Here is a 14,797-nt window from a genome sequence, read left to right as displayed (position 1 = left end):
GGGAAGAATTAGTAGGGGAAGCAAAAGTGGATGGGAACCTGGGAGGCAGTGACCATGAGATGGTCAAGTTCAGGATCCTGATACAAGGAAGAAAGGAAAGCAGCAGAATACGGACCCTGGACTTCAGAAAAGCAGACCGACTCCCTCAGGGAATGGATGGGTAGGATCCCCTGGGAGAATAACATGAGGGGGAAAGGAGTCCAGGAGAGCTGGCTGTATTTTAAAGAATCCTTATTGAGGTTGCAGGAATAAACCATCCCGATGTGTAGAAAGAATACTAAATATGTCAGGCGACCAGCTTGGCTTAACAGTGAAATCCTTGCTGATCTTAAACGCAAAAAAGAAGCTTACAAGCAGTGGAAGATTGGACAAATGACCAGGGAGGAGTATAAAAATATTGCTCAGGCATGCAGAAGTGAAATCAGGAAGGCCAAAATCACACTTGGAGTTGCAGCTAGCAAGAGATGTTAAGAGTAACAAGAGGATGTGGAAAAAGCTAATGTACTCAATGCTTTTTTTGCCTCTGTCTTCACAAACAAGGTCAGCTCACAAACTGCTGCACTGGGCAGCACAGTATGGGGAGGGGGTGACCAGCCCTCTGTGGAGAAAGAAGTGGTTTGGGACTATTTAGAAAAACTGGACAAGCACAAGTCCATGGGGCCGGATGCACTGCATCCGAGGGTGCTAAAGGAGTTGGCAGATGTGATTGCAGAGCCATTGGCCATTATCTTTGAAAACTCATGGCGATCGGGGGAGGTCCCGGATGACTGGAAAAAGGCTAATGTAGTTCCCATCTTTAAAAAAAAGGGAAGGAGGAGGATCCGGGGAACTACAGGCCAGTCAGCCTCACCTCAGTCCCTGGAAAAATCATGGAGCAGGTCCTCAAGGAATCAATTCTGAAGCACTTAGAGGAGAAGAAAGTGATCGGGAACAGTCAGCATGGATTCACCAAGGGCAAGTCATACCTGACTAACCTAATTGCATTCTATGAGGAGATAACGGAGTCTGTGGATGAGGGGAAAGCAGTGGACGTGTTATTCCTTGACTTTAGCAACGCTTTTGATACGGTCTCCCACAGTATTCTTGCCGGCAAGTTAAAGAAGTATGGGCTGGATGAATGGACTATAAGGTGGATAGAAAGCTGGCTAGATCGTCGGGCTCAACAGGTAGTGATCAATGGCTCCATGTCTAGTTGGCAGCCAGTTTCAAGCGGAGTGCTCCAAGGGTCGGTCCTGGGGCCGGTTTTATTCAATATCTTCATTAATGATCTGGAGGATGGTGTGGACTGCACTCTCAGCAAGTTTGCAGATGACACTAAACTGGAAGGAGTGGTAGATAGGCTGGAGGGTAGGGATAGGATACAGAGGGACCTAGACAAATTAGAGGATTGTGCCAAAAGAAACCTGATGAGGTTCAACAAAGACAAGTGCAGAGTCCTGCACTTAGGACAGAAGAATCCCATTCACGGTTTCAGACTAGGGACCGAATGGCTAGGCAGCAGTTCTGCAGAAAAGGATCTAGGGGTTACAGTGGACAAGAAGCTGGATATGAGTCAACGGTGTGCCTTTGTTGCCAAGAAGGCTAACGGCATTTTGGGCTGTATAAGTAGGGGCATTGCCAGCAGATCGAGGGACGTGATCATTCCCCTCTATTTGACATTGGTGAGGCCTCATCTGGAGTACTGTGTCCAGTTTTGGGCCCCACACTACAAGAAGAATGTGGAAAAATTGGAAAGAGTCCAGCGGAGGGCAACAAAAATGATTAGGGGGCTCAAGCACATGACTTATGAGGAGAGGCTGAGGGAACTGGGATTGTTTAGTCTGCAGAAGAGAAGAATGAGGGGGGATTTGATAGCGGCTTTCAACTACCTGAAAGAGGGTTCCAAAGAGGATGGATCTAGATTGTTCAGTGGTACCAGATGACAGAACAAGGAGTAATGGTCTCAAGTTGCAGTGGGGGAGACTTAGGTTGGATATTAGGAAAAACTTTTTTCACTAGGAGAGTGGTAAAGCACTGGAATGTGTTACCTAGGAAGGTGGTGGAATCTCCTTCCTTAGTATCAGGGGGTAGCCGTGTTAGTCTGTATCTACAAAAAACAACAAGGAGTCTGGTGGCACCTTAAAGACTAACAGATTTATTTGGGCATAAGCTTTCGTGGGTAAAAACCTCACTTCTTCAGATGCAGCTGAAGAAGTGAGGTTTTTACCCACGAAAGCTTATGCTCAAATAAATCTGTTAGCCTTTAAGGTGCCACCAGACTCCTTTCTTAGAGGTTTTTAAGGTCAGACTTGACAAAGCCCTGGCTGGGATGATTTAGTTGGGAATTGGTCCTGCTTTGAGCAGGGGGTTGGACTAGATGACCTCCTGAGGTCCCTTCTTGGAGGTTTAAACCACCCAGTTACTTACTAGGGCTGCCTAGCTGAAATACGAAATTACTAAAACGTGAGAGAGAGAGGGGGAAATCCCACACTGATTTCATAAGTGATCACAAGGCAGCTCTTTAGCTTTTTGGGGGTGGGGGGAGAGAGAAGCACTGTCTGTAGAACTGCAAAGGATTTTAAAAAGCTAAGATCCTACATTTTTTTCCTTGAAGATTCAGACAACACATCATACAGAAACAGGTGATCAGAGGGTATATGTCTGCACTGCAGTATAAGTCTGTAATTGAGACTGGGGTTAAGCCTAACCCCTACTTGCGTTTACACTGCAATTGTGCTGACCCAGGGTTCCAGGACTCTGCAGGGCTGGAGGGTCTGAGCTTGAATTAAGCTGGGACCCAGGGTCAGAGCCCTATTGCTTTGCAGTGTAAACACAGCCCCGCTTGACTTGGGTCTCAGGAGTAAACCGGAAATATCCCACAATTCCATGGGGGAATTTCCTTAGTCCTCTCTATCCTATCAATCTGCAATCCACTCTATTGAAAATGGAAGCCATCCTCCCTTTGTAAATGGCACCAACTCAGGTCAGTGTTAACCCATTCTCTTCTCATCACTGTTCTGCAAGCAACACTATCAGAGAGCCTCCTGGGTTTGCAATGGAGAGGAAACCAATCAAGCCTTTTGCAAAGCAAGCTGCTTCCTGGGTGCAGGGCAGGCAGTAACGTTTTCCCACAGTGCACCACGGGTTAAAGCAGTCTTATTTCGGAGGAGGGGAGTGCACATGCTAGGGACACTGGGATACACTTACTTTGACTCAGGTCTGTGCACTGCAACATGGACATGAGAGTCCTAGGTTTGAGAACAGGCTAGAGAAGTTTTAACCTAGGATTGAAATACAATGTAGATGGTCAGGCCCAGGGTTCCCTACCACGGGTCAGCTGACTCAAGTCCCACTAACCCATGGCTTATATTGCAGTGTAGACATACCCTAAATAACCAGTTTCTACTATTTTTACTAAACTATTCATACTTCACACTTCCTAGGTAAAATAAATAAATACTTAATGCATAAAAAATACTTCTAGTCAGTATTTTCTGTATTTTTTTTATCCCAAAGGCAACTGCAGAAAATTGAGGACTTCTATTTTAAGAGGCCATTAGTCTGTCAGAAGCAGTAGAAACAATTTCACCATCAGAACCCTCTACTTCAACACCAAAACTGCTTCAGCTGGAAAAGATTCTGATATCACACATCAGGAGGAGAATAAGCAACAGAAGCAACAGGGAGGAAAAGGTTACACTTCCATAATCTCTACTCAAGGACATTTAGTAGAGAATAATACAGAAATCAGGATTTCTGAGATCAAATCCTTCAAAGTTCTGCACAATCTACTGTTTAAACAGTTGCATCGCTCCCCAATTTTTCTAGCCGTGTTAGATCCCTAGATTCATATTAAGTCACCATTGACAGTATAAGAACAATGCTTTCTTCTATAGCCAAGTCAATCTTTGGATCATCTTTATACAAGAACTGCCACTGTACTATGGTGGTCCCCTCCAAATGTAAATGTCTCTAATGGAAGGAGGTTTTGTAGCTATTAAACTATTGCAAACATATGTAGTCCATTGACTTGTGTTACTCATGTTAATTTCTCATTAATATCTGGGGCATGCTGCTGACCTATTGTTGCCCTGATTCACTTCCCACTGTGTGTGTCTGCCACTGAGAGAACACAGTACAAACAAGACAGATTAACTAGGCATCTGTGAATTTTTAGTTTTTATGAATAAAAACAATGAAAACGTAACAAAGTCATTCTGATTTTCAGACTCCAGAAATCTGCATTCAAATTCTTGCATTACTCACAAACGAAATTATTTCAAAAATCGCTTTAAGTCACCAGGACTGAAGTTACTTGTTCACTCACTTGTGATGAGTGGAAAGATTTCCTTCAAGAGCATTCAAGTCTAAGCCATAAGCTTTGGAGAATTTAAGAGCCTTTCAAAAAAATCAGTTTCAGTTTTTATATCCCTTATGGCTGTAAAGATAACCATCTCAATATAAGCTGGTGACATGACATCTTCCTGAGTCTGCCTGATGCTCCAGGGCCTTTGCTGCTGCCTATGTATTTGCAGAGCAGCAGTCAAAGTGAAGTTAAAAAGAGCCTCCATTTTTGGGATGCAATTCAAAGACTTTCCACAGTGCGAAATGGACAAGAAATGTATCAGCTTCCCAAGTGGCAGAGTGTAAATACTCCGTAGCCCAAAATAGACATGAGAGAGTTATTTACAAGAGAATAAGACAACACACGTAAGGAGAAGTGTAGAATAGCGGAGACCTCTTCCCCCTTTGCCCCCATGCTCTATCCTCACAGCAATGTGGTAAAGTAGCAGAGATCTTGCCCCTGCCTTGCAGCAGCAGGTGGTTCTGGACATGGCGCCGACTTCCTCTCTATCCAGGGTGTAGTCGCCCCCGCCTTCCCACCCCACCGCCAGCCCTGCCCCTACTCCATCCCTTCCTCCAAGGCCACACCCTCTTCCCACACCCACCCCTTCCCACCCACTCCCCCAAGCATGCCCTGTTCCCACTCCTTCCCCTCCCCCACTGCGCCTCCTGCACACCACAGAACAGCTGGGAGGGAGTGGGAGGAGTTGATCAGTGGGGCTGCCAGAGGGCAGAAGGCACTGGGGAGGATGGCGGAATTGACTGCTGGTGGGGGCTAAACACCCACTCATTTTTATTCCGTGGGTGCTCCAGCCCTGGAATAAAAATAAGTGGTTCTGGAAGGGATAAGAGCCAGAAAGTTTCTTATTCCAGTAGCTACAGGATTACACTAGGTGGCATTCCACCATAAGCACACACCAGCTATAAGTCAGCACTGCTGGTACATTAGACAGAGCTGAAATGGTTTAAGAGCTGTAGGAAAGCAGAATGCATTCACTGAGGACTAAGGGTTTGAGTTTTTTTTATATACCCTCTTTCTATAGCTGCACTGGAGCAATGTCATTGTTAACCATTAAATTCTCCATAACCTCTCTTCTGTGTCCTCTTTTCCTGCTAGGAAGAAATATTTAAAAAAAAAAAAAAAATTCAGCAGTGTTTTGTATTCTTGCTACATTGAAAACAAGCTCAAGCTCTAAGCTCGTTGGGCATTTCAAGTGTCACAAAGACTACTTTACATAAAAACGGCCATAAATATAATTATAATAGTACAGTAAACATTTCTATATAAATCACTACTTTGCATTAGAGTTTACTTGGCCACAGACCAAGCTGAGCCTAGTTAAAACTTCACCCGTTTAAAATGTTTAACAGCTCTGAAAGGCTGTCGCTCCAAGTGAATGTTTCCAGTCCTGCCAGCTGAAAAAAAGTGAGAGACTTTAAGAGAATGGAAAAAATCCTCAGGTGACGTGGAACAGGGCATCAGCATTTCCTAAAAGGGTGAATGCTAGTTATATAAATCAAAAACAAGGAAATGAATGAGATTGCTAGTGGAATACAAGTAATAACTTTCAATACAACCACCTAATTTACTCTTCCATATGAATGAACTCAAACCATTGAGTGTTTTGTGTCAACAAGGCTATATCTACACTACAGCCGGGATCGACGCTCTAAGATCGATCCACCGGCGGTCAATTTAGCGAGTTTAGTGAAGACCTGCCAAATCAACAGCAAATCACTCTCCAGTCAACCCCTGTACTCTACCCCCAAAAAGTAGAGTAAGGTAAGTCGATGGGAGAGTTTCTCCCGTCGACCCCCCCGTGCTGTAGTCCCCGCGGTAACTCGACCTAAGGTACGTCGACTCCAGCTACGTTATTCATGTAGCTGGAGTTGCGTAGTGTACACTACCGCAGTAGTGTAGACATAGCCCAAGACTACTGCAGCATAATAAAAGCAGCAGTCTTCTTTACTTGGGCCGCCTATCAATTGTTTTAAGGATTTGTTTCTTCTTTCGACCTTGAGTATTCAGTGAAGTGACAGGCTTTTTATTTGCAAAAATAAAAATTTTATCCCCCTTTTTTTTTTCTATTCCATTTCAAAATTGGGGCTCCTTAATTGTCATATGCAGTGTAGTTGTAACCTTATCAGTTCCAGAAGGTGGGTGTGGTAATATCTTTTATTGGACCAACTTCTGTGGGTGAGAGAGAAACTTTCGAGCCACACAGAGCTCTTCTTCAGGTCTGGGAAAGGAATTCCCAGTTTCATAGCAAAATGCAAAGCAGAACAAATTGTTTAGCATAAGTAGTTAGTGCATATTCTAAGGGATCCTTCATTCTGCAGTTATAGGACAAAGAGGAGGATAATGAGTTATGGATTGTTCTAATAAGCCGTAAATCCAGTGTCTCTGTTCAGTCCATAATTTTGGGTGTATAGCAGAGTTATGACTTTAAGCTCTTAGGCTCGTATTTTGTAAGTGTTGTACAGATTTCTTTTGAGGATGAGGACTCTGAGGTCAAATGGAGAGTGTTCACTTGTGAAAAGTTTTCACTCACAGGTGATAGAATGCTTTTATCTTTTATCATTTTCCTATGCGAGTTCATTCAAGTGTAGAGTGATTAGTTTCAACCACATAATTCTTATTGGGGCATTTAGTGCACTGGATGAGGTACACCATATGTTGTGAGAGGCATGTGTAGGATCCATGGATCTTGAAAGGTGTGCTGTGCGGAATGTTGATCAATGTAGCAGTGGAGATAATGTCTATCAGTTTTGCATCTGTTGTTCTGGCAGGGCCTGGTGCCAAACTTGAGTTGGTGTGTCCTGGTCTGTGGGGAGCTTGCTTCTGATGATGAGCTTGGAGAGTTTGATGGCCAGAAGAGAGGGTTCAGGAAAGATTTCTTTCAGGATGCGGTCCCCATGGCCTATGGGTTGTAGTTCTTTGAGGACACCCCATATGGGTTCCAGGGTGGGATAATAGGTCACAACTAGGGCTGTGCTGTCAGAGGGGATTTTAATTTCTGTATTGAAGCAGGTTTTCTCTGGGTATTTGAGTGATCCGTTCCATGATGCGATCTACTTCTCGGGTGGAGTGTCCTTGTTTGGTGAAGGTAGTTTTAAGGCAGATTTATGTGCTAACTACTTATGCTAAACAATCTGTTCCATCTTGCATTTTGCTGTGACTTTTCCCAGACCTGATGAAGAGCTCTGTGCAGTTCAAAGGCTTGTTAAGTTCAATAGAAGTAGTTTCAATTAAAATATATATATATATATAACCTCACCCACCTTGTTGCTTTTTAAGGCTTTCCCAAAATTCCAGTTTTCTGACTGATTACTGAAGCAGTCCGTAACACCTCCCCTCTTAACTTGTTCATTAGTGTCCTCTCAAAATCTAAAAGTGCTAAAGGAGCAAAGGAAGGGAAACAAGTGTTAGAAAGTTAGATATATGAATCCTCCTTTTCAGGACTCTAAGACTATTTTGCATTTAGAGTTTTGATTGTTTTTTTGAGTAACCCCGGTAGATGGGAATGGGGGGGGGGGGGGGCTTCATTTGTTCATCAGAAAATGCCATTTTGTCAAAACTGAAACTTTTGAGGGAACACCACCACTCATCAGGAACGTCTAGGATGCAATTTTTGGTCCGGGGGGAGAGGGGGAAACACAACCACATAATAAATCAATAGTCAGGTGCTTATGCCACTCACCTTGGATATGGAAGACCCGGAATCAGGTCCTAGCCCTGAAGGCAGAAAAGGCAGTGCCCTAACCGCCAGATTATTGTCTAGGTCTCGTTTTCCTTCTAATGTGAAAGTAAACAAATCTCAAAGTCTTAAAATTTTACATGAAATGGAATTTCATGTTCTCCAGCCAGCCCTAGTCATAAATTGGTGTCCCCTAATGCTAGAAATAAATTAATAGGTAAACGTTCTTATTTCTCTCCCCAGGGACACTAGTTTGAGATGCCTGGGATCCCCTTATTCCCACAGAAAGGAAAGGACAAGGTTGGAAGCTTAATGGAGGACTACTCTAGCATTTCTATCTATAAGCACAATCTGAGCATAAACAAGTCTGCTTGGGATATTCATGAAGGGATGACCAAGTTGCTGCCTTTAGCTCAGAATCCGCACTGGACCCACTAAACACCATGTGCGTAAGCTTCTATAATGCACTGCCTCATACATCCAGCTAAAGTACCTAAAGTACTATGCAACCTTCTTAAGGATCTTAAGACTCAGCCTATCAAAAGCTTTGCTAAAGTCAAGGAATAACACCTCCACTGCTTTCCCCTCATCCACAGAGCCAGTTATCTCATCATAGAAGGCAATTAGGTTAGTCAGGCACGACTTCCCCTTCGTGAATCCATGCTGACTGTTCCTGATCACTTTCCTCTCCTCTAAATGTTTCATAATTGATTCCTTGAGGACCTGCTCCATGATTTTTCCAGGGACTGAGGTGAGGCTGACTGGCCTGTAGTTCCCCGGATCCTCCTCCTTCCCTTTTTTAAAGATGGGCACTACATTAGCCTTTTTCCAGTCATCTGGGACCTCCCCTGATCGCCATGAGTTTTCAAAAATAATGGCTAATGGCTCTGCAATCTCACCCGCCAACTCCTTTAGCACCCTCGGATGCAGCGCATCCGGCCCCATGGACTTGTGCACGTCCAGTTTTTCTAAATAGTCCCGAACCACTTCTTTTTCCATTATTCGACATTGGTGAGGCCTCATCTGGAATACTGTGTCCAGTTTTGGGCCCCACACTACAAGAAGGATGTGGAAAAATTGGAAAGAGTCCAGTGGAGGGCAACAAAAATTATTAGGGGTCTGGGGCACATGACTTATGAGGAGAGGCTGAGGGAACTGGGATTGTTTAGTCTCCAGAAGAGAAGAATGAGGGGGGATTTGATAGCAGCCTTCAACTACCTGAAGGGGGGTTCCAAAGAGGATGGAGCTCGGCTGTTCTCAGTGGTGGCAGATGACAGAACAAGGAGCAATGGTCTCAAGTTGCAGTGGGGGAGGTCCAGGTTGGATATCAGGAAAAACTATTTCACTAGGAGGGTGGTGAAACACTGGAATGCGTTACCTAGGGAGGTGGTGGAGTCTCCTTCCTTGGAGGTTTTTAAGGCCCGGCTTGACAAAGCCCTGGCTGGGATGATTTAGCTGGGAATTGGTCCTGCTTTGAGCAGGGGGTTGGACTAGATGACCTCTTGAGGTCCCTTCCAACTCTGATATTCTATGATTCTATGATTATCAGTTCACATCTGGAGACTATTGTCTTATTGCCTCTGCCTGGCTTGAGAGAACCAAACAAGTCAATCTGACCCCATTTCCATCCTCCAAGATGTCCTCACATTGCAGGCTGAAAGAGCATAGTCTTGCACAGTCTCAAATGGGATTCGCCGACCCCCAATTTCCATCCTTCTTTCCTTAAATTATAATTCTGTCCTCTACTAGAGGAATTCTAGCTCTCAGGGAGCTTGCAACCATCTGATGAATCTGAGCCAGGAAACTGGATGGCCTAGTTCTGCAAAACAGATCTAAAGCCCACTCTACAAAAAACCCAAATAAAATAAAATAAAATCTTCTGAGAGAAGCAGAGAGGCTACCAGAACAGATGGTCAACATGCCTAAAAGCACTGTAGATGTGCTTCTAAGGGGCCAAAGCTGCCTTTCAAAAGGACACGGGAAAAGGTAAAGCATGTCTTCAGTCTACCTCCGTTTTAACTTTGATGATAGATTGTTTCTGAGTTGCATTGTTGGTACTTCAGGCACCAGGCAATTCTAAGTGCATGTAAGGACTTTGTTTAACATTAGAGAACATTTCTGATGCAGCAATGAATAAAGGAATAAATGTTTCCATCTTTGAACAGAAATGCTCTGACTTCTGCACCTTGACCTTGAAATAGATCAGACTCTTACTACCTCAAGCATAAAGTAATGGCCCAAGATCTAAGAAGAGCTACCTAGTGGGCTGAGCTTACAAGAGATTGTTATAAATTTTCATCTTAATTTCAATCACCATTTTATAATGTAGCAATTTTAAGCATGGAAGGTGCTGAGAATAAAGTATTTTTAAGAGCTTGCTGCAATTTGGAATAGACCCAAGACTGTATTTGTGGTGGTGCCATATCATATGCATTATTAGTTCATTCCATCTTCCTATACTATACGAACTGGAGTCTTACTCAGTAGCATTCTGCTATATGGGTTTAGGAGCCTCACCCATTTGGGTCACTGCTGTGATTCACGAACAAGATGGTAGTGACTAGATAGGCCACTAAGAAGCTATCAATCCAGAATACATTGGGAGGTTCAATCCAATTCCTATCAAACTGGTGCCCACTAGCCAAGATATTTTTGCTGTATCACCCCAATTAGCATTCTCAGTTGGCAGCCTGAGCAGAAAAGCAGAAGAAAACATGGGCGTACATTTGAACTTACCCCTCTCACCTTCAGGGGAGGTCAAACCCAGGTTAACAGTGCATTGAGGAGAGTGTGTTTTGTCACTACTGTGCTGTAATTGTTGTTTGGACAGTGGACTTTAGTCTCTAGAGTTAAGACCAATGATTAAGATATGGAATTTTTATTAATTATTAGAGGCTTCGGGATGCTACTAAAATGCAATCACAATCAGAGCTCCACTGTGCTAGGCAATATAATCCCTGACTCAAGGAGCTTACAATCTAAGAATCCACCAATGAATTCTTTAACAACAACAACAAAAAATAGCACGTTATCTGCAAGAACAAATCACATATGAAATATGTATCATGAGAAAGCAGCATACTGAATGAGACAGAAATGAATGAAATAGAAAGAAAAGGGAACAAAAGAAATTTAAGAACCACTACCACCAGAACATGAATTCAGGGCTGAAAGGAGTAAAAGTTCAGAGGTAGGGGTGACTGAAACCTTTACCACCACGATTCACAGGAGAATTCTAAATCCAGACTTGGGATTGTGGGAAGGGCCAGCAATGACTCTATGATGTAGATATTTGATACCTGAGTCACATAACTAAGGCAATACAAGCAACGAGAATATCTACACCCGCACAAAAAGCAGACTGACACTAGTAAGTTATTTTGATAAATTCACAACGGCAAATCCTTTATTTTGAACGTTCAAAAAGATACAGAGCAGATTTGATTCACTGAAACCACTTTACAAGCATCGTAAAAAAATATTTTGCAATGCTCTTCAGTGTTTACAAAATGAACTGCTGGGACACATGCGTCATCTAAGCCTTACTCATTCAACAACAGCATTCTTCTTCCCTGCTATTTAAGTTAGCCATAAACTATGACCATGTAATGGAATTATTATGAAAAGAGGGAAAAAACGTATCATTCCATTAAAAAACAAATCCAGAACAAAACAACCTGGTAAAATTATTGTATCAGAGTTACCATTACTATAATGTACACTTATAAAGAAAAGAAACTGCATGTTCTGTGTAGATGAAGTTTGATCTTAATTTAAACTGGGATAGCCACAAAAATATGAAGTAACAGAATTATAATTGGACATCAGAGAGGCCAATAAATTCCTGTGTTTAGGTATAAAGTATTTCAAGCAGTATCAGAACCATAGTGAATTACAGGTCTAAATTTTTGGCTTCCACATGAAGTAGCAAGATAATTTACATCCCTTCTCCCCACAGGTTAAGAGACCAGACAGACACAGCAGGGTTAACGCTAAAGTATGGTCATGAGTGAATCTTGGAATAGCTACAGGTTACTAGGCTTCATACACTCTTCCGTACATTTTACGGGACATCTGTTTCAGTCTATAGCATGGGATTCTCAGTCTGGGCATTGTGATCTCCAGATAGGTATTGAACTGGTGTCATAGTGTCACAGGTACCCTGCCCTTCCCATACTGCTAAGAGAGAGAATCACTGGTCTTCAGGCAAAAGATACACAGCTCTAGGTCCCCTCCTAAGGGGGGAATCACTATGTTAAAATGTCTAATATTTGTCAGAGGAAATGCAAGCTCCATTGCCTCATACAGAGGAGATATGACCCTGTCAGATGTTACCCTGAGAGCACCTCCTGGTGGTACAGCTCACTGGGCTCCTTTAAATCTCAACACAGTTTGTATTTCTTTACTCAAACCACAAACACTAGACAGGGATCAGCCCTCACCACAAATCAAGATATTGTTCTAGACTGCCATGGAAAAGTAAAGTAATTTTCTCTAAGTACACTCCTACTTTATTCATCCCATAATCTGTGAAAGTCTCTTCCTTTAGCCCTCATATTATGTAAAGCGGTAAGACAAAGTTACTAACACAATAAGTCTTTCTATTCCTCACAAAGAACCACAAAACTGAGCAAAAAGCAACAGAGGGTCCTGTGGCACCTTTGAGACTAACAGAAGTATTGGGAGCATAAGCTTTCGTGGGTAAGAACCTCACTTCTTCAGATGCAAGTAATGGAAATCTCCAGAGGCAAGTATAAATCAGTGTGGAGATAACGAGGTTAGTTCAATCAGGGAGGGTGAGGTGCTCTGCTAGCAGTTGAGGTGTGAACACCAAGGGAGGAGAAACTGCTTCTGTAGTTGGAAAGCCATTCACAGTCTTTGTTTAATCCTGATCTGATGGTGTCAAATTTGCAAATGAACTGGAGCTCAGCAGTTTCTCTTTGGAGTCTGGTCCTGAAGTTTTTTTGCTGTAAGATGGCTACCTTTACATCTGCTATTGTGTGGCCAGGGAGGTTGAAGTGTTCTCCTACAGGTTTTTGTATATTGCCATTCCTGATATCTGACTTGTGTCCATTTATCCTCTAAAACTGAGCAACAAATTAAAAAGAGACATGGTGAGTAAGTAATACCTTTCATTGGACTAACTTCTGTCGGTGAAAGAGACAAGCTTTTGAGCTACACAGAGCTCCTCTTCGAGTCTGGGAAAAAGATGTAGTAGTACTTCGCGTAGCTCAAAAGCTTGTCTCTGTAACCAACAGAAGTCAGTCCAATAAACTGTATTACCTCACCCATCTAGTCTCTCATATATCCTGGGACCAATACATCTACAACAACTCTGCAACAAATGAAATACAAACTCACTTTCCCATTCCGCTCCCAGAGAGGGCTGTTCAAATGAGACCCTGGGCTGTCAGCCCCCAACAGTAATAATCCCTTATCCATTAGCACCTGAAAGGACAGCTTTCCTTTAAATCTGTCCCTCACAAAGGCCAATAGTCACAAAAAGAAGGGTTGCAAAAATCTTACAATTTTAGAAAAAAATATTACCTAAACAAAATCACTCTCCCAAAGTCTCAGTACGCGAGACCCTCTCCCACTGACAGGGTACAGAGTGTGCATTGTATATGTTCGAAGTTTAGACTCCTAGTTTTATTTTGTTCTTATCTTCAATAATTCAGTTTTCAGTCTGTTGTGGCCCTCACTTCACAGGCTGATCTACTTCTCCATAGTGAAGTCACACCGTGAAGGAAAAAGTACCATTAAAAACAAAACCATTTGGGACCCCCTTTGGTCATATTTCATGTTGGCACAGGCCAGGTTTGACCATGTGCCTGTAAAGCTTTCAGGGGTTAAAGTAAGAGGAGGATGAGGCTGAGGGGGAAAGGACTGTTCACTCTGCTCTCCCTGGCTCAGGGCAATGCTATTTTCCACAAATTTCAGAGTGGCAGCCGTGTTAGTCTGTATCAGCAAAAAGAACAGGAGTACTTGTGGCACCTTATATATATATCTCTATCTATCTTCCTACTGTATTTTCCACTGCATGCATCCGATGAAGTGGGTTTTAGCCCATGAAAGCTTATGCCCAAATAAATTTGTTAGTCTCTAAGGTGCCACAAGTACTCCTGTTCTTTTTACTTTCCACAAAGTTTGCATTACACTAATTGGTTTATTGTAACAAATGGGACTGCATTATTCACCTCACAAGTCATTTCTCTCTGCTCCTACCTCAGTTCTATTTATGCTTAAGAGTGAAAAACCCATTACTTATAGTGTAAGCTCTTTGGCACAAGGGGTATTTGCACAGCACCTAACACAATGGGGTCCTAGCTCATAATCTGGCTCTTCTTTGTTTCAGTTTTCACCAAAAAGGTTAGAAGCAATTGGATATCTAACATAGTGGATGCCAGCAAAATTGAGGTAAGATCAGAGGCTAAAATAGGGAAAGAACAAATTAAAAATTACTTACACAAGTTAGATGTCTTCAAGTTACCAGGGCCTGCTGAAATACATCCTAGAATACTCAATGATCTGATTGAGGAGATATCTGAGCCATTGGCAATTTATCTTCAAAATAAATTGAAGACAGGAGAAATTCCAGGGGACTGGAAAAGGGTAAATATAGTGCCAATCTATAAAAAGGGAAATAAGGACAACCCGGGGAGTTACAGACCAGTCAGCTTAACTTCAGTACCCAGAAAGATAATGGAACAAATAATTAAGCAATCAATTTGGAAACACCTAGAAGATAAGGTGATAAGTAAAAGTCAGCATGGATT

At 42.7% G+C, this 14,797-nt stretch overlaps 1 protein-coding gene across 4 annotated transcripts in view; it reads right to left on the bottom strand.

Moving 5' to 3' along the window:
• The window catches only part of KIAA1549 (KIAA1549 ortholog), a 233,275-nt gene that overhangs the window by 170,369 nt on the left and 48,109 nt on the right, over positions 1 to 14,797 (bottom strand). The window lies entirely within an intron of this gene.

The sequence above is a fragment of the Chrysemys picta genome, chromosome 1 (assembly GCF_011386835.1).
Source record: "Chrysemys picta bellii isolate R12L10 chromosome 1, ASM1138683v2, whole genome shotgun sequence".
In the NCBI taxonomy this organism is placed as follows: Eukaryota; Metazoa; Chordata; order Testudines; family Emydidae; genus Chrysemys; species Chrysemys picta.
The sequence above is the reverse complement of the archived record's forward strand: the minus strand, read 5'-3'. Positions and strand labels throughout refer to the sequence as shown.